Consider the following 22,162-nt stretch of genomic DNA (forward strand, 5'->3'; position numbering starts at 1 on the left):
AACAGGGGCAGCATAATTCAGTGTAAAACTTAAAGGCAAGTGTCCCAGATCTATCTGGTGTTTCCCACATTTTATTGCCAAGGACACCAGCCAGTGGAAGAATGATTGTGAAGATACCTTGCCTCACAAAAAAATGACACAAACCAAATAGGATCAAATTCACAGGACTGTGAAATAGTGTTAGTGGACTTAAAAACATAAGAAAGTTGCCTAACAAATTCAAAAATCTACAGGCTCAGAGATAATGCAATAGTAACCGCTGATGAAAGCCAGTGCCGAATAACCCACTGGAGGTTTAAGAAACTTAAGCATGGAATTTAGCATTAACAGCACCGAAGCAATCATTGAAGTTCTACTCAGATACTATACAGCATCTAAATTGGACAAGTTCTGATTTGCTTCCTGGTAGCATTTCTTCATCCCTAATTGAACCATTCATTCTTTTTTTTTTTTTACCCCTTTCTCCTATCAGCAAAGAACCATTTGTCATTAAGATGAAATTCTTGTCCAAAAAAAACCCAAAAGACAACCTTGCTCTCCCCCACAACACCTTTTTTTCTGACCTTTACAGAGATAGCTTGAATGAAGGAGATGAAGTAATTGCAAACCTTTCAGAACGTAATAATAGAAATGTTAACAGCAATCTAGTTTATTCATGCAAGTCTTTTCTCTAATTGTTCTCCAGCATGGCCTTGGATTATATCCGACTGAAAGCTGAATTAAATACATACATTAGTGGCATCACTACATTACAAATAGCGTGGAAAAGATGTGCAGTTTCTGCCTTACATCCAAACTAATGCAAACCAATTAGAATCTTTTAATTATGGTTGAGCAAACCTGAACACACAGGAGTAAGTGTCATGATTCAATTTGGTCCCCTTCTCACCCCACTGAAGTTCATTTAAATCTCAAAAAGGTCTATTCTTCCCCATAGTCTGGGGGTTTTTTATGCCTAAACTTAAAGAAAAACACCACACAACAACCTGGAAACACCCAAAACCCAGAAGCCTCTGACTATTTACAAGACAAAGTAATCATTAACACACCAAGTGATCTTTCTGGCCACGTTTTGTTGAGCTTTGCTGCAGGATTAGATTCAATGAGGCAACTATACAAGTGCAAGCCCTAAACACAGACACACTGCAGCACAAGTTGCACTTAGCCTAGTCACATGCAGAAGCAAGCTGTACTGAATTCGGTGATTGATTTGTGGGGGAAATTTTTTTGTGCTGTGCCAGAAAAACATTATGGTTTGATGCTAATTACTAGCTGAAGTGCAAATTAGGACCTTAGATCATCGCAAATCACAACACGAGATGCTGTTCTTTCCATACCTATGCACACTGTTCAGAAGGCAATTTTATTTATAGCTGTACACTTCTCTGCAGAGCAGCACAGGATCCAGAAGTGTGTTTAATGAAGCAGGAGCAGATTGGAAGCTTTTTGCTAATACAGAACAATATCTTGAAACCCCTGAGAACGCAGCCTTTGGGGATGGGCTCTGAACAAGACAACTTCTCAACCAAGGAAAAATAAAAAGGAGCGTAACATCATCCTTACATAAAATTATGGGGATGTGCTCCATTATATGCACCACAAATCCCTACACATAGCTCCAGATGTCATAGATATTCATAATATTGTTGTACTATGCCTAACTGGGGAAAAGAAAAAAAAATTGTCTTTTCAAAATCAAAAAAGTGACATGGGGATAGCTACAACTGCTTCATACTACAGGGAAATATGTATTGATATTTGAGAACAATCAGAGTTATACAGGTGTTAAGGAAAAATATTCATATATCTCTTTCTGAAATAAGAGATCTGGAAATTCCTAGAATAGCCTATCGATGTATTTTAAAAGGTAAATTAAATATGCAGCTGGTAACTAGTTGCATAATAGGAGTAAACAAAACAGGAACCAAATTCAATTCTTACTCATTACATAAAGGACCAGTGACTTCAGCTAACTGTGGTACTGAATAAAAATAACGAAGACAATTTGGTCAAGGGTATTACAGAAAATATTAAATTATTATAAAATCTGTGTTTGGGCTAAATTGCTATATAATCTTGTCAATTTCTGTTCTGTTTTTTAAATTTAAATTTTTAAATTACAGAAATTAACTTAGTTTCTTCATATAGTCTAGATTTCAGGCCTCAGAGTTCCACTTTCAATAACCCAGAGACAGAATGAGATTTATGGTCCAACATATGGATTTGTTTTAATAATCACATCCATTGAAAAATAATTAAAATTATCTCATCTCTAACATTTCATAATGCAAGCTACAGGCCTTGTATGAAAGGCAATAAAACACCTATAAAACCCCCAGGGAACAGTGACAAGAACAGCATGTCAAGGCACCCGCACGCTTCTGTCAGTCATGACTGCACTACAAACAAAGATTTTACACCCACATTTCCTTGCTAAGTTGTCAAAGATTGCCCTGTGAATATTTTATTTAAAATATTTGATTATAAATGCATAACTTTATGCTCAGTTAACAAGGTTCTTTTTACATCATCATTGTAGAGATCAGCATTTAATGTCTGAGGGTATAATCACAAGACATTCAATTTCTTTCCATCTGTTGGAAGGAGTTAAGGACAATTGTACTATCATGGGTCAGTCTATGTTCTGGTATGCTGCCTGCATTATTCCAAGCATCAGCTACTAATCTGATGCCTAAGAGAATCCAACCCCCGCACAACCATCATCAGTACTGGAAGCAAGGAGAACCTGGGCTTTATTCCATCAACTAAAAAGAAACCAGATACTTGCAGTCTTCCAGCACACAACCATTCATACAAACATACCTGATGCAAAAGGTAAACTCACATTACCACTGCCGATTAACTGCTAATAATGTTTAGATGAGCATTAACTTGTTCAAATAGTTTAGCAATTTAAAGCTAAACAATGGCAGTCCTCAGGATAGATTGCTCAATCACAGCAGGGAAGGAAAAAAAAAAAAAAAAAAAGAAAGAAAAAAAAAAAAACCAAAAAAAAAACAAACAACGGGAAAGGATTATTCTCTCTTCTCCATCTACAAGAACACTCTAACTACTTCTTTCCTTGGTTGTCGCCATCATCTCCGGAGGTGCTTAAACATTGTGCTTAGGGAAATGTTTTAGTGGTAGATTTAGCAGCTTTGGGTTTATAGTTGGACTCGATGATCTTAATAGTCTTTTCCAACCTAAACGATTCTATGAAAAATAAAGAATGCTCAAATTACAGGAAAAAATTAGATTAAACCTTAGGACCCTAAATAATACCACAAAAAAAATGTTTAATTTAGAATGGTTCATTTAGGAAGAAAGGTTCCTTCACTGCTTCTGGAACCACATTACTGTTCAGAACGTTATCTCAGAGAAAATGTATGGGTTTTTTCTCAAAGTCAGAATCTGCTTTCACCTTGTGAAAACCCCAGTTGAAAACTCGGGCAGATTTCTGCAGTACTGCAGTTGTCACACCTCTCCAAGCTTGATGAGCAGATTTTGTTTTCCCTAGATAGTTTTCTAACTGAAACTTACAGTGGACCCAGTGGGGTAACAGGGACTCAGATGCCACAAAATAGACTACTGCAGCTTTGTTTCATGGAATAGCATTCTTCTATCCATCATATGTGCGACCACACCTGGAGCACTCAGTCCAGTTTTGAGCTCCTCAGCACAAGACAGACAAACTGGAGTGAGTCCAGCACAGGGCCACCATAATATTCAGGGGCCTGGAGCACAGGACATACCAACTGCTGGATTTCCCAGTGTTCAGAAAATAATTATTAAGGAGGCAATCTTATTGCCATTTTCAGCTACCAAAAGGCAGGTTTCAGAGTGCACATAGACACATTTTAGAGATGCAAAATTAAAATGAAAAGTGAGAGTAGACACAAGTTAAATGATATTCTGACTAGATATCAGGAGAAAGCTTTCAATGGTGAAACAGATCTCCCAGAGATGTCATGCAGTCTCCATCTGATATGGAGAAATAGTGTGAAATGGGGACGCTTAACACCGACTGTGATTGTATATGTCTACTCAGGAATGTGGGTATGGTGACAAGTCATGGGTGCGGTGTCTGGTCACATAGGCACACAGCTCTGAGGAGACAACTACAGTTTTTGAGGAGACGCCTGCCCCTCTTCCTCTAACAAAGGGGAGACCGGGAGACGCCTGCCCTTCTTTCTCTAACAAAGGGGCTATTTAAAAGAGAATGAGAAAAGATGAGAGACATTAAAATGCTATCTAGAGGGAGGGAGTGCTAAGTCTCCTTGTTGAAGAAGATCGGATGGTCACAAGAACATGAATCACCTACAAACCTGCAAGACCACCACATTCCAGGAAACGGACTGATAAGCTAATTAACATACGAAGCGGGGTTTAGGTAACGAATATGTATAGGCGTTAATTGAATATTCATTTGTTTCATTGCATAAATGCGAGATGGTTCGTCACTTCGGGTATGCACGCTTGTGGAGGAGCGATCCCCCGTGCATCTGCGCGCAATAAACATACCTACTTTATGACTTTCGAGTTATAGAGTCAAATTCCGCACGTCACATCCCTGGAGATACTAAACCCACAGCTTTGCATGACCCTAAGCAACCTAATCTGAATGTGAAGTTTGATCTAACTTCAAAGTTGGATCTGCTTTCAGCAAGGGGTGAGGCCAACTGCATCCCAAGGGTTCTTCCAGTCCAATTATTCTCCAATTCTAGTCTATTTAAATGTTTTGGTTTCTGACAAAATGTTACAGTCATTTGGTGGGTTTACTTTTTATACACACACAGGTATTATTCGTGAAGCTTTGTGCTAAGCAAAACCACATACATGCAGGGTGTGTGTGTGAAAAGGCAATCCCCAAACCCTACCCTGCTTCGTTGTGGGAGATCTTTTTTTCTGTCTATTACTGTGGCTTTCAAGTAATACAAAAGCCAAGGAGGTCATTGTGACCATTACATGGCTGAATAATCCAGTGAAGCAACACTGTAAACGTTTATTTGTATCTTGTTGGTTGTTTTCCTTTGTTTAAAACCGTTACACTGTTTTTTCAGACATTTCTGAAAGGAAGCACAGTGGTTAACTATTGATTCTTCACAGACTGTTTCTTGTCAGGCTTAAGGAATTTCTCTGCAAAACCCCTCTGTACCAGGATTACTGCCTTCGGCATTGAGTTATGCTGTTTGCATTTGTCAGGATTTTATCCCTGCCTAGAAAAACTCTTCTCATCAAAAGTGCTATGTTAAAAATGAAAACTTCTTAGTCTCAGACAGATGACATCTCTGACATCCAACAAGAAAACCCCACTCTATTTTCTCCACAAGCTCCTGATAAATTCTAGTCCTGATCCCAGGAAAGATAATTTACAGCTAGGTAACACACACAGCACCTTTCATCCCAGAGAACTGCCTAGAATGCAAACTGAAATTTTCCTCTACTAGCATTCAACATTCCCCTCTGGATTTGAAAATGTAAGAAAGGCCAGAAATGGTGGTGTATGTTTCTACATACAAGTCTGAGGATTGCCCTACCTTATAGGCAGAGCACAGTCTCTCATTAACACTGCACAGTCTACATGAACTTCAAAAGTTATCTTTTTAGTTAAAGACAGAAAGAAAAATTAAAAAAAGTAGTAAAGCAGTAAACAGAATTTCCAGAGCTGTCTTCTGCAACTAAACAACAAGGTAAGAAACTAGAGGGTTTTAAGTATGTTCATTAAGGATTGCAGACATGTAATTCCCTGTCTAGAAAAGTCAGAGTCAGCAACAGAAGCTATTTGGAACAAAAAGAAAGAAGAAAGCATTCTGATTAGGAGTTAGATACAAACAGGAACGACCAAAAAGCAGAGGAGTTATGTATAATGGGATCAGGGTGGTACAATCAAAGACTGAAAACAGATACCTCAGCGTATGAAAGTGAAATCAAGAGACTTTCACACACTACACAGAAGTAGCCCATTGCCACCTGATCCTGAAAGTCCTGCTTCATCCCGTTTCAAATTGTTGGCTAGGAAAATCAAATTTACTTTTGCAAATAACTTTGACATTGAAAATGCTGACTTTATTTCAAAATCAGAACTGCTATGAACTAGAAATATCAACATGCTCTGGTTTTAGCTCTTAAATACCTCATCAAATGCATGGCACTTTATTTAATGTAATTATTCTTTTTTTTTTTTTTTTTTTTTTTTTTTTCCAGAAGATATCACCAGGATGTTATTGTGGTGTTAAAAAAAAAAGTATCTGTAATTTCGCTGACTACAAGGAATCCACATGGGAAGTACAGCTCTGCTGCTGCTCAGGGAAGTTCCTCCCCTTTCTGGTTTTGCATTTTAATCACTAAATCAAGTAACTAAAGATTCCCCCACCTCAAGTACTTAAACTCACAATTACAGTCTTTGCTCATTTGAATGTCTAGTCAAAAGCAAATTGCCTTTTCCACAACATGTGCTGCAGTCATTTTGCCTGTTACAAAGATCTATGGCTTAAATAAAAGTGCATCCTTTTCTCAACATTTTCAAGAGCTGCAAACAATCTGTTTAGGCTATATCACTGCAATGTAATCTCAGAAAAATGTACTGGATTTGAAAGCACTGTGTTAAAAAACGCTTTTATAAACATCCTGACATCATGGTAACACATGCCATGGGCCATGAACAATTCTACCATTACCGTTCCAGGAACGTCTGAACACTGTTTCTAAACCCAAAATAATAAACATTTTAAAAGGAATATGATACAACGAGATAGGGGGAAATTATGCTGTTTTCAGGAAATTATGTTTATTCATGAGAACATTTTTGGTTCTCATTGACTTGGATTACATCACCCACCCAGAAAATAGTTTCATCTTCTGACTTAGAATGAACATGCTAAGCAGCACAACTCTAACTTCTATTATATATATATTTTCTATTAATTATATATACTTACATTTCTGCAGTTCTAAAAATCATGAAATAGGCAAGATGAAATAGTACAAGAATAAGGAGTAAAATCGAGATTTCCCAATCTTTAGAACTCCATCCTCACCATTCCTAAGCACTAGCCCCCCAAAACATGCAGTTGCACAACCAAAGCAATCCAATTAAAACCAAAACCAACCAAAAAAACCCAGGCATTACCATCTACCTGGTAGCTGTGAAACATCCTCTTCAGATGAGCGGAAGAGGTGTGACAGGTCAGAGGAGCCCACGTGGCACCTTGCAGAGACATCTAGGAACCCCCACCTCACCCCAGGAGGCAGCCAGGAAGCCCTAGGGCCACCACTGGGGTGATTGAAAGAGCAGCCTTCTGGCAGCTGTGTGACATTAATTAGGACAACTTGCCCTAAGCAAATAGGAAGACTGTTGAGAAGCTGAAATGGCAGCAATCACTTGTTTCTCTGGATGGTCAGATGTAAGTCAAGAATAGGTTCAATTCGATCATAAAGGACTGGTGAACTATAAATGAAAATTTGTGTAAAAGCATCAAGAGAAAGAACAGAGCAAAGGTTAAGAGATTATCAAATTCACTACTGTCAATCATGTGGGTTGTAGCAGAAGGATGCCAGTGAGGTTATACGACATCGTATAGAGCATTTTTATTTTTGTTAACTCAAAAGATGGGTTATAGCCTTAAAGATGCCCTAAATGAGGAAACAAAGACACAAGTTTCCTTTTTGTCTAGTACAGGTATCTCACAGTAGAGGGCAATGCTTTGCCCTAGATTTCTATGCTATAACAATGTTATCTACTCACTTTATGCATTTCTGTGCCAAGACTATAAAGCAGTCAATAATTATATGAACACAGATATGTAATCCTAAATAAAACACAGCTGTATCTACTCTGCTGGAAAAATATTTCACACAAGTTACCTAGAATTTAAACAATTATGACATATTTGAAAAGTCCTTTGTACAGTCCTCATAATTGCATTTCCAGTTCCCAAAATCGTCCTGATAATAAAGTAGCGTGGCAACTACAGAAAGTCAATTAACATCAAAGTGTCTTGGAGAGTCCCATAATGTTTTGCAAGTTGACAATGGGCAGATTCTATGTGGCAAGAACTGTCTAACAAAAATATTTTCATACAAATGAAAGCTGGTGGCAGCTTTATTTACTACATTACTTAATTCAGTCTTCTACTGCACATAGGTAGCATCTACAGCACTTGTTCAAATTAATACATTTATTAACTGCTCTGTTAGGAATCCTAAGTTCACCTCTCTAGTTCTCCACACTATATATATATATATATATATATATTAGTGTTGGGTTTGTTTTGTGGGTTTTTTTAATGTGAAAAACTTCTTCCATTAGATTGCCACCTGGCAGAAGAGCTGGCACAGTTCAGTCACTGGTTCACATTCCATGGTTCCAATTCAAAGTGGCTGTAATTCATCACGTGCTTATTTATGTTGCCGGGGTTTATCATGCACAGGTCAAAGCTTGTATACGAATAAAAGGTACGCATGTAAACAAGTGCAAGCAGATAATTTCTAATTAAAAGTATAAATAAAGTGTTCATTAAATTATACGTAAGATTGTAAAATAATATATTATCCTGTCATGTCTCAGTAAGCCTTATTTTTATCCTGTCTTATTAAGAGCCAGATTAGCATGAGAGCCAAAGGACTAACTTGCTCCTTTTGGCAAGTCCCTTATCCATCAAGCCTTAGGTTGGCTGGTTGGTTGGTTTCCTGTTTTGGTAGAATGGGCACTCAGTTTGTCTTACACTCTCCTTCTAGGGAAAGCAAATAAAGGTAATATTCAGGTAGTTGTCTCCAATTAAATCATGTTACGGGAGTTTAATGGTCTGAATGCTCATCAGGAACACTCAAGTCTGATACGCAAGCTACCAGCAAATTACGAGTTGCCAAACATAATCAAGAGGATGAATTACAAAAGCTATCAGCCATGTCAAGCTGGATAAGGAAATATATGCTTATTATACAGCCATAGTTGAGAGATTTGCAGTACAGTAAAGTATAGAAGGCTGTAATTAGTAAAAGCTGTGGAAATATCAAACAAATTTTTGCCCCAACAAGATTATGAATTTCAAATAAAAACAAATATTCAAACTATTCATCTTGATTGTATTTTCCAGCTTTTTAAATAACCATATATTATTTTCATACTTTGTTCACTACCCCAGTATCTGAAGTACTGAACATACAAGTTCAGGCTGCCTGACATCTCTGGTATTAACAACTTTCCGTTAGAAGGCAAAGATAAATACTTCTAGTTTTGCTAGCATGTAGTCTCCTCAAACACATTGGAAAATACTTCAAGAAAGGGATACTTTGGATAACAGGAGAATAGGGAATAAAACCTCCAGGAATGTTCCCCTGCAGAATTTTCCTGAGATGGTACCAAAATGTTAAAATATCTGTAAAAAATTAATGCCTTTCACTCTCCAGTCAGATACGTTCTGTTGAGAGCATTTTCACTTCAGATGTGTCTCATGGAAACAGCATCAGCAGATAATCAGCTACAAGTTTAATCACCTTAAATGCCCAGTGCAGAACAACTGAAAGAAAAATTAAATTCAATCCTAGGCAATGAAATTTCTTTACCCAGCAAATAAATTTTAGACCCCCTGCCACAACAGCACTAACTCAGGGTGCAAGTATTCAGTTTATCTAAGCATTAAGATTCACAAGGGTTAACTTATTGATCAAAGAACCATCTGTATCAGCCAGATGAGAATACTCAGGTAGGAATCTGTTGATCCTACTTCCTGCAACTGATTCTCTGTGGGACACATACTAGTTATATTAGTAAGAATTATTGAATAGCATAGTGGTTAGAGTCCTTACCAAAAAGGCATCAGTTCCAGGCTCCAGTCATACATTTGTAGAAATGCTTCAATATTTTGAAAGAAACTGAGGTATTCCTTCTCTCAGGAAGAGCGTCTAATCAATAACTAAAGGCACACTTTCCCACTCAATGTCAACAACAAATTTCTCCCAATAAAGGTAAAGGCTTCAAAAACAGGGATTTAAAGGCTCCCACTGCAGAATACTTCTAGCTAAGCAGTTAGGGCATCTCCCTCTGCATTCATCTCTACTTCTACCCATGGTTCCATAACCAAAGAATGCTTTAATCCAAATAAAATGGAATGGCATTTCTTCCTTCATTCATATTTCCTTCAGTATTAGATATGTTTGGTGGCTCTGCACTGAGTGATCTGTGAGTTAGCTAATGCACAGCTTGTACCTGCGCTGGAAAAAAGGCTATGATTAGCTAGTAAATCTACCTGGAATTTAGGAGATGAGCTGGGTATTCAGCTGATAAATACCATCAAAAGGCTGGTACTTCTCTATGCATACCCAATACTGGCCTCACTGAATAATTAACTAACTAGGAAATTTCTCTAGGGGAATCCTAGGCAGCTGGAGTTAATATATGGCAGCTGAGCATAGATTTCTGGAGGTTTACATTTTAGGTTTAAAAGGCTGAAGTAAGGAGTGTGAATCTTTTGTTGGTCTACACCTTGCCCTACTCCTTCTTGGGTTACACCCCAAGCCAGAAGGGTACCAAAGGGCAGAAGATGGGGGAGCGTGTTACAAGATAAGGGCACAGGACCTGGCAGATGACAGAAAGATCAGGAGAGAGACTTGGTTTTACACAGGAGACAGTGCTCCCAATGTATTAGCTCTCTAATCATCATCCCCTGGGCATGATCCAAACGAAGCAAGATCAGGAGTAACAAGGTACATGACTAGACAACAGACATGGCTAACATCGTGGCTTAGACAGGGACCTGCACTGAAATGCAGTCCCAAACGCAAGGGAGAGAAGCCCCAGGCTTCTCACTGCTGTTTGAGATGTGGCCCAGCTGTGCACACTGTGATGAGATTAAGATATTTCTATCCCTTTCCAGACCGATGCTGCACTCTTTTATTATTTTTGGTCTAATAATTCTTTGCATTTGACAGGCAATCAATCAGACAAACAATAAAAATGAAAAGCTGAAAACACCTAGCAAACCTCAGATTTTCAAAATACTTCTCATTTTAATTCATAGTCAATCATTATTGACTGTGAAATACTCCAGTGATCCAAAAGATTCCTCACTATCAGCTGTGATACCTGTAACACCTACCCATTCATATGATACGCTTATAGCATTCCTTAATTCCTATGTTCCCACACACCATTTCTGCTTAGTGTTTTAATACACAGACTCTCTCCTGCACAGTCTAGAAAAAAAATTGTCACAATTCAAAGTCACTCATGTTCTCCTAGCATTCGTACTTATTTTAATGAAATCTTGGAAATATTATGAAAATAAAAGTGAAAGCAGAAGGAAGAAAAACTGGCATACATATTACCTTGACTTCCGTAAGTGCTACAAAGAATTTATGAGAAATGCAGTGTTTTGGAATAATAGAGCAGCATCCAAGCCAGATCATCTAGGAAATTCTGAAGAAGTTTCTGAGGGTTTTTTTTCTTCTTTTTTTTTTTTTTTTTTTTTTGCCTCCTATTAAATCCCATCCCTCACCAAAAACTCAGAACAAAATCTACAAACAATTTACTCTGCTCAATGTTTGCAAAAGAACTCCTGAGCTAGCAGCATAGACATCTTTATGGTTAATAAAATAGCAGGAACTTCTAAGTATGATTAAAAGCATTTTGAAGCTTAACAGGCCAAACAAATTGCACATCAAAATGTGCCTCCACTGAAAATAAAGTAAGTCCAGAGAACTATTTCAGATATAGCTGCAACTATAGCTACATTTAGCTGAAGTGAGACATGGTGAATCCCATAACTATTGTCCCTGTCATACCTTCATGTAGGAGAAAGAACTAAATAACAGCTCCAACATATATACTTACTTTATTGATGGTTGTTTTCATTCCCCCATCATTGCTCTACATTTCTAGAGAGAAAGTTTAGTTAAAAACTGCTGAATGAAGAAAGAAAAGTACTACTTCAAAAGCAGCTGAATCAGGATTTAGATCAGATTATGTGCTAGTTTTTATGTGAAAACTTCATGAGCCTCTTTGCAATTCCACAGATATAGATAAGGCTCATTCTTACAATCCCACCCTACCTTTCGTGATGTGTTACCTTCATTTTTGTGATGTATATAAATAATCATTGGAGCTATATCAGCATCAAAAAAAAGTTATAAAAAAAAGCATCATAAAAGATCAATGATTTAATCTACAGGTGGGAAACTAATTCAACATTATATAGCTGGTTTCATTCAAGAAGCTCGACTTCAGATGAACATTTTCTGAAAATTATAATTCAAATCAGGATCTTACTTTTAAACTGAATTACCTTCCATTTTCAAACCAAAAGCCAGAGGCCTGAAACAATTTCTTCACCCTCTCTACAGTTCTTTACTTATTTTTCTAGTGTAGAGATGAAATCTCTTCTTCAGTAAAGACGAGCAAAGCCTGTGAATTTCCTGTGTGTAAACTTTATGGTCACAGACTCACCTCACTAGGGATTGCTGATATCCTATTATCGTGGTCTTTTCAATAAAGAAAAGATAATAATTTCAGGAAACCATCTGTTTTCCTATGATAAACCTTGTTTTGTCCATGGAACTGGAATTGGAAACTTAAATCTGGTAAATTATTTTATAAATACTGCAGTAGTAAGTGGTGCCGAGGGTTGCAATTCCTTTAGGTTTCATTACATATCATTCCTGCTTAACTTTTTAGCTGTTTGCTGTTAAGCAAAAGGAAGTGGGAAATTAAGTATATTTCCAAGTGTGAGTATCTCCCAGGGCTTCCAGAAGTAGAACTGTTAACACATCTGCATATTACTGACTACCATAAATAAAATCCAAACCAGTTACTTTTCTAAAGTTGTGGGTGAAATTTTTTCTGCACTTAAAAGAAGTACATTTTAAAAGTAAGTATTCACTCAAAGGAAAAATTCACTAAATTAAAGTATCTTCATGAAAAAAAACACCATGCAACATTTTTGGTGATATTCTAAGCTGAATCAAACAACTTTTGGCTAACTATGGAGATACCATTTTCAAACTGAACCTGCAACTCTGTGCATTTATCTATTACTCATATTTTCTGTAGGTAAACCTGAACCATTTCACTTACTAGGAAAATAAAGCTACTGGAGAAGAGGCGATCACATATGAATGCCATGAAAGAGTAACTGCAAACTAAAGGCACCTTAGGTAGAGAAGGCAGAATGGGATTTAAAAAATTAGTGTGGGACTGGTTTTCTGCTGTAGCTGAAGATAAACATATTCAGTTCTTTCAGAGTATCTAAATTGTCTCTGGTTTACTGTTCAATCAGAAGTAAAATGTTTTTCTTCATAACCCTTTTGCTACTTGCTATCCTGAGACAGATGATGGGAGAAGAAATTTTAGTTTTCTTTACGTATTTTAAAGTTTTTTTCAATGCCATAGTCTTTCTTCTATTCCATTGTTGTCACCAAGAAATATTTTTTCTAGTGGAAAATTTACTGGTTTGATAGAAGAAGAATCAGTGTGAATACAGTCAGTAAATAAAATTATTAATGCATAGTTCAATGGCTGTATTTGAGAAAATGCAAATGTTGTAAGTAAAAGGTACAAAAAAAGTCATAAAGATTGGGAAGATGATGATTAAATACTCTTAGAAAGAAATTTGTTCTGGGAATATTACTTAAGCAACATCTGAATGGCAACATTTGCACTTACTGCATTTGCTGTTTGTTAATAAATCTCAACTTTGACATGCAAATGTTTTAAGGGTACTTCTAAAAGGTGGACAGCCTTTTAGTCTCTTATCAAGCACATCTTTTGTTATCAGAGTGCCATGCAATTTCTATAGGTTGGCTTGAATGCAAAAAAATGATAATTTACTGAAGAAGAAACTGTTTTGTTTTCTTCTTAAAAAAAAAAAAAAAAACAAACATAACATTTCTAATAAAACACATAGCAACTTTTCCCGATTTTGTAAAACTTTTCCAGAGTATTGCATTCTTGGAAAAAAATAATTCCACAGAAGTGCACAAAAGCACAGCAAAAATAAATAAATGATTTAGCAGAGGTCTTTGAGTAGTGGGGAATACCAGCAGCAATGCAAGAAGTTGTTCACAGGCTTCCTTTAATCCAAACAGCATTGCTGAAGCCAACTGAATGTATCTCTAGTGCTCCAGAGAGATTATTTGCCCAGACCATAGATGGTTCAATACCTATAGTGGCTGTAAATACATGTACACTCCATTATTGTGTGACAGTGCTGCAGTAAGTGTTAGAAACCACAAATGCTTGAGGACGTTAATTGAACAGACTACAGCTCTGAGCACTCTTTTTTGACAGATTTATGTACATAGAAAATAACCCATACTTGGTAAACTTTGAAGTCAGCAATGATATGTTTCTCCAAGGAGTGGTGGGATGGTTTGAGAGATGGGGAGTTTTGTTTGTTTCGTTTGGAGTTTTGGATTTTATTTTTTTTGGTTGGTTGGGGTTTTTTTGTTTTTAATCATCCTCAGATGTAAGCAGCTGTCCGGATTACACAGACTTTCTTTGGTAGCTCTGCAAAGATACCTCCCCTCTACAGTAGTAAGATGCATTGAGGAGGGATTCTGTAAATATTTTCTATGTTCCTTCTGCTCCTGTCAGTCATGTGTTATGACAAGAACCATTTAATTAGAAGGGTGTGTGGTTCAATAATTGGCTTAAGTCTTTGACTTTTGAGTTTGCAGAGATTAGAGTCTTAGGCAAAGCAAACAACTTTTTCCAGTTTGTAAACATTTGCATCCATCTTGTTCATGCTGCCTTGAAAATAATTTTAAGACTTTTTTTCCCCAGACAGCTGTAATTCATGAAGACTTTCTCAGCTGTAAGCCAGAGAAATTAGGTGTCTCAGTCAAATTCTGGTGGGAAATTATATTCTACTTATTTATGCTCCTTCTCTAGTGTACGTTATCATGCAGAAACTACAGTATTACTCCTCCATCCTCATGATCTGTTGTGCTGCTATTTGGTATGAAACAGTTCTTGTACATCACAAAAAAATGCCTAAGTTTCAGTAGCAAATATCTGCAAGCGGCGGGGAATCACGCGCAGCCGACTCAATGAGTGATAAAGCATGATTCACTTTATTAGCCCGAATAGCTCCTATTTATACAGTGTATCTAATTATGCATACTCAGCAGTCTATGATTGGTTAGAATCACTACCTAGTCATTTACATGGTCCTCCTACCTGCGGTTAGCTAGCTTACATAACTTCTTTATCTCTACTGCACATACCTCCTCAGAGTTGTTTGTGAAGCCTGTTAAGGCCGCGGTGTCCCTGCAACTCCGCAGCCATCAGCACAGCTGGCAACCTCAGCTGAGGCCTAGTCTTGATAGCACACCGGTTAGATTTGACTCTGCTCGTACAAATGCTCTAATGATCTGTGACCCTTCTCATCCAGCCATTCTCCGACAAATATCTAGTGAAAAAAACATGCTAACAAGTTGCAGTACTATCTGCACTTAGCATGGTCTTTGCTTAATACTAATTTCTATCATTTGGGATGTGCAAAGGTGCTAAAAGGTAGAATAACTAAAGGATGCTCAATGTTAAAATGTCTCTCACTGATTGAAGGTCACATTTCTCATTTTAACAACTCAGTAAAGGAACTACTGTAAAGCTGACTTGGTTGCTTTTCTTATACTCTAGATACGGATTTAGGTTCACAATTTCTTTTTTGTTCAAATATATATTGAAAGAACAAAAATATATGGTTGTTTAACATCCCTTATTTTCAAAGGTGGTGTTATCCATCAGCATTAATAAAACTGCTTCCTTGTATACTTTTCAAACATGGAAGATCCAAATAATTCCCATGTATAAAATTTCATTTATTGCTCCTCATTATTGGAGAATGCTTCTCAAATACTTGAGATACCTTCTCAGACAATTTAATATCTGACATTTCCTTTCCTGCACTGCCTTTCAGTTCTACATTGAAGAGATGTGTTTGGATAACATACCTTGGCATTAACCTCTGACAGGGAATTTATTAAATATGTTTGCTAAAAAGGTTTGATATGAAGGAATAATTTCAACTGTGTGTTACTCTATCTTATTTTCATATTTAGCAAACAAGATTAGACTGAAAAGCATTAGGATACCTTAATTATTTTCCTTGTTCTGCTCAAGAGATCTTTGTCACTCTGGACTTCTGCAAACCTTCCATCAGTCTAAGTTCATTAAAATTCATGCATGTGCTTTACTTGTAGCTCCAGTGGCAGATAAAGTTCATCAGAAAGTTGTCTTGAAAGCTTAAGTTCATTCAAATGTTATTCACTGATAAACAAGGCATTATCGCTTATTTCTTTAAGCTAGAGAACAGTCTCACTTAAAAAAAAAAAAGTTGCCTGAGGTGAATTTTGCAGAAAGTTTTCTAGAATAGAGCAGGGTATTGCAAATGAGGACAGAGGTTGTACTTTATCACACTGCTGTTAATTAGCATTGCATTTACCTGCCCCAATTAGAAAATACTTTACGCACTTAATTGAAGACAAAAGTTATATGCAAGAAGCCATCCAAATTTTCAGTTACAGGGCTACAGATGTGCAACCTGCCTCACCAATTCTTAAAGTTCCACTGTGTGAATCATGCAACTACTCTGTGTAGTACTTAGAGGTTACCAAAAGACAGACTGCAAAACTGCAGATCACTCATATAATTACGTGCTTTGAGTCTTATTTGATTTTGGTGTTCCGTGCTCCCCTGACCACCCCCCCCCCCCCAGATTAATGTTGTTCTCACAAGAGCAGTTCTGTGGTTTTCTTTAAATCTAAACACCCTCCCCAGAGTGCATCAGTATAAAAACCTGTAGTTCTTGCCAGTGGTGACACTTTAGTTTTAGGTAAAATGCCTTCTGGTGAATGGCAAAATATCATTAAAATTATGAGGTCAAGAAATGAAAAAATATTAAACCCTTGGATCATTTACAACTTTATACTCATATTTTCAGATTCAGTTTGACATTCATAACTGTGTGAAGCTGTGTCAGGGGAAGTTGAGACTGGACATTAGGAAAAGGTTCTTCACTGAGAAATTGTTTGGGCACTGGAACAGGTTCCTGGGGGAAGTCATGGCACCAGGCCTGTTAGAGTTCAAGGAGCATCTGGGTGATGCTCTGAGCTATATAGTTTAGTTTAAGGTAGTCCTGTGAGGAACAGGGAAGTGGACTCAACGATCCTTATGGGTCCTTTCCAACTTCAGAAGTTCTATGACTCTTATAGTAAAAACTTCTAAAAGTTACACAGCCTCTTCTACTAACATGTCTTATGACTTTGCTGAAGAGATATACAACTTTGTTATTATTTCTTTTTTTTTCTTAATTGGCTCAGAGGTCTAATCCAACTCCCATAAAATTCTCCTTTGCTGAACTCTTGATGTTATTCCTTTAGATCATTCTGAAGAGTATTCACACATTTCAAATTTCTTGACAAAAACCTGGCCAATTGATCAAAACATCTGGGCAACCCTTCGCATTTTGGGAGACTTTGTAATTTTCATTTCTCATTTATTTCATTTCTCATTTTACACTGTAATTTCAATCACTTCTAATTCCTATGGCCTGTCTTAAAATGTATGAACATTAAGCAAAATAACAACAAAGTTTCTCCACTGACTGAGATTTATGCTGGTTAAAATGAGTTAGTCATGCAGTATCCATTTACCTCTTAGCTGTTCTTGCATTTACCAATTACCTATTTATTACTGAATGATTTATTAATATAATTTCTGTCATATAAACAGTATGAATCATTTAAAATACAGCAGACACCACTAGTAGGGAACCATCTCATTATCTAATTGTGCAAAAATGGGTGAAGCTATCCTTCCAACGGAAAATATATCTAACATCCAATCATTATCTAGTCACCCTGGCCACATTTCAGACTAAAATACTAATTTGGAAAATTATATAAAAAAAAATAATATAAACTTACAAACACAGCTTGTATGCATGTAAATATCATAATACAAAGAAGTGGACATTATAATTTAGGCAGTATGGAGCATCTAAAAAAATTCTGAAAATAAAGATACATTGATTTAAAACAGTGTACTACCAAAAAGGATCTTGTTGATAGCTCTAGGATATGTACATTTTAAAAGGGGCTTGTTCTAGATACAGTTTTGAACTTTCATGTATTTGTTTTCAGCTTCGTAATACAATTCTACAGAGCAGATATTAATAGAATATCTAGTGCAACTGGTGTTCACAATCTCTCATCACTTGATTCTTGATTTACAGGTCAGTAATTAGTACAGTTATGAAAACCATCAGTAGATAATTGCTATATGAGTAGAAAATGCTATATGAGTTCACAATAAATGTTTTTAAATGGAAGTCGCATACTAAAAGTATTTTTCTAAAGGACAAAAGTTAGGATAATTTGTCTTAATCCTGAAAGCTTCAGTTATACTGACATCCTGAAGAACTCCTTATATACTAACTAAGCTTGAATTCTAGAAAGGTACTTTCCCCTTGTAAATCTAGGGAAAACCCATTGCTGTTTTATACCTTAAAATCTTAATTTAATAACAAGATGTGAATAAGAAAAAGAAATTGCATAATGATAAAGCTTAGACTTGTTGGGTTTTCCTCTGCATCCACAAGACAGCTGCAACAAGATGTTTGCTTTCCTATAATTTCATGAATCATTTTAGTGTGGCTGCAACAGGCACAATGAAGCAGTATCTGTATTATAAAGCAATTCTAAGATAAAAACAGAAGCAATTTTACTTCTTCTGGTCATCTATAATAAGAAATTAATTCTGCCAGCATGTCACATACTAACATAATGAGAAAAAGAAAGGAACATGTGCAAAGAACTTCCAATCTTGTTTTTAATGCTCTGAAGGACTTAAGGAAATGTTTTTCCCTACATTCATAATAAGCTACTCATCACTGAATTCTGGTTTTACCTTGTTTGTTAAAAAATTTTCATCTGCAAATGGAATTAACCCCATCAGGACTCAAATTGATTAAATCTCATCAAAAGTTCTCGTAAATATAATTTTTGCTGAAAGTTAATTTAAACGTAACCCAATTAGTTTATTTTTAATTTCTGCATCTTCACTGAACCCCTTAAAAATACCTTTAAGGATATAAAAACTATAAAAATTGCTACCAAATTTCTTTACTCACACTTTTCAGTTACCTCTCTCTTTTCCCCTTTTCTTCTTTTTTTTTTAATTAATAAGAAACTTGAACACCTGGAAAAAAATTCAAATGCCAAATGTTCTCCTTTTACAAAAAATCTTTCACAGGCCAAAAAGCAACACAGTTTGTGAAATATGTGGGCAACCCTTCAAAAATAACAGGAATTACTTCAGTATCAGATAGTACAATTTTTTCAGCATAAGCAAGAATGTTTTCGGTAGTGAATGACTCTTAATCCTGATACTGAAGAATAAGTAGTAAACATTTCTTCCTGATATCTTGTCTTGGTGCAGAAAGTAATGCTTATTTGCTATTAAAACAGGGTTTTGAATCAGCATCCAACAGCCTTGATTTATCTAACCATCCTGAAAGTGAATAACATCAGGCTGAGCATGGTGCCAATTAAATTACTGGCAGTGTAGTAAAGCAAGTGTTGACAACGTAATATGTCACCTGCAGAAGCATCAAGCAAATGACAGCTGAGTCCCTGATATCTTTTCCTCTCCAAACAATAAACTAACTGCAGATTACACTGGGAACAGCAAAATAAGAACATTCAAATGAACCATGAAGTATCGTTGATGAAAGTTTTTTGAATCATACAAGATATTTCTCTAGGAGAAAACCCAGACTTTATTAAACTCTTCTAAATTTGGAATTCAGTAATTCACAGCTGTGCCAAAAAAGAAACCTAAATGGCAAAAGTGCCCAAAAAAGCAGTATCCTGTCTTCACTGTTTATTGCAGAGTAAAACAGTTGCAAGTGACAAATACTTTAATTTTAATTACAGTGCATCATGCTTACTTGAGAGAAATCTGAAGAGATTAGTATTTTTTGTTAGTTTTCTCTTGGTTCAAGTTCTGCAGTGAAGAACCACTGTATAAACAATATTAAAATATATGCATAAGTAAAATAAATATGTCAAGGACAAAGCACATATTAGAAGAATAGACAGGTCAAGAACATCACAGTCGGTAAGTTAGACATATCACTAGGAGATCATTCTAAAAAGCTCTAAGGATTTTCAGGAATCTCTGGGAATCACAGGAAATTTCAGTGAATATCCAGAATTGAGACAAAACAAAGCAGTCTACTTGGTTTGATTTTAGAAACCACTTTTTACAAGAACAGTGAGCAAATATGGGGTCCTGACCTTTCTTGCAATTGCAAGTATCTCAACTGTCACGAAGAGCATTTGTATCACATACATCTGTGATCTGATGTTTAAAATGATCATTTGTAGTTCACAACAGAGGATAGAAAAGGATCTTCAGATTGTCAAACTAAATAAATCCTGTGTCAAACTCATCTTTGATTCATGGAGTCTAGTAATGTCATTCTTAAAAAGTTGCAATGCCACATAAGTGGCCACAGATTTGACATTTGCAATGTTATCATATTAGGTGAATTTAATGAGTACATACCGTTAGTTCCTGATGGCCACATCTAGAATCACTGTGCTGGATTAAAGAGGTATAATACATATCACAGAACATCAAGAATGTATACCTTTGTATCAGCAGCTGCACATCACAAAGTACCCCAGTGTGAGCAGCAGAAAGATTTATTGCTACGTGCTCATGTCTTTCTACAGAAGAGTTTCAGCAACATTTGTCTCAAATCCTCATTCAAAAAAAAAGTTGTTTTTACATGACTTAAATAAGCGATACAGGATCTGATTTAATAGTGTGCCTTTCCTTCCACAGCAAAAACATAAGATATAAACAAAGTTCATTTAATGTTACTTTTTATACAACTTCTATTTCTCATAGACTTTGTAACTAAAATAAGCTAATTTTAGTTCCTTAGCTGAAGCTACTACCCAGATTTACAGAAATATTAGATCACAAAGAACCACTCAAAAAAATTCAACAAAAAATGACTGATAAGAAAAGCAGGGTAGATGATAAATTATTTATATTTTTCATAAACTATTAATGGTTTAGAATCACAAAACTCTTTTTTTTTTTTTTTTTTTTTTCCTTTTTTTGCTAGGAAAAATGTATCAAAAAACTTGTCTTAGCTAAAGGATCCAGATAATATCAAATGTATCCAATAACTACTTAATCTACAAAGCACCACTAGCTGCACTTGGGGGTGAGGAGGAACACTCAGACTCCCTCGGAGCAGAGCTGCATGGCACCAGGCTGCCATTATGATGACCTGTCCCACCATCCAAAACCAGTGAGTCTTGCTCAAAGAGCAGTATATCCTCAGCACTGGACTCCAACATCTGGACCTTCAGCAGAAAGACATTTCTGTTCAGCCTTGGTTTCTGAGTGCCACAGAGGAAAGGAATTCAGAGATACCCTCTGCTTAGTACTTCAAACAAGTTGGTCCCAGGAGCCTCCTTTTCATAGGACTCCATCCAAACACAAAACATTACTTAACTCTAAACTTTGGGCTTATTCCCAAGGAAAGAGAAATTGAAAATTGAGTATTGCAGTGCTGATGTTGCCTTACCTCTGTGTTAAGGCACAAAAATCAACCAGTAACACATTCCCACCAGGGAATACGGAATATTATCTAATATTCATATAGGATAGAGAATTCTATGGAACATAGAAAATTCTCTGTTCATATATCATTCCTTTGATTAACATGATCTTAAGCGCCAGAGGCTACAGGACTTAAAATGAGCAACAATTAATTTTGTATGACTGCAAATTTGGCTGACACTCCCAGGATTGCAACAGGGTCCACCAGAGCAAAAAGCATGAGTTTTGCAGAAAAATAATCAAAGAAATGTGTCTAGGTATCTAAGACCATGACAGACTAATCCTATATGTGACTGCAGCATGGAAGAGAGGATGCTTCTTCCAGATTCTACCATTCTAACAACAACCTTTCTCAGTCAAGGGCAACAGCTATCCAATAACTGGTAGTTGTATTTATTCATAGCCATTCTCTTTCGTGGTCCCAAGACTATTTTATTTTTCATGAATACACTCACACTTTATTCTCTGCACCGGTGTCTTCAGTTCTATTGCCTGTATTTGCTGGCCTATTCCACCATTGCT

The sequence above is a fragment of the Falco punctatus genome (assembly GCF_963210335.1).
Source record: "Falco punctatus genome assembly, chromosome: 15".
Classification (NCBI taxonomy): Eukaryota; Metazoa; Chordata; class Aves; order Falconiformes; family Falconidae; genus Falco; species Falco punctatus.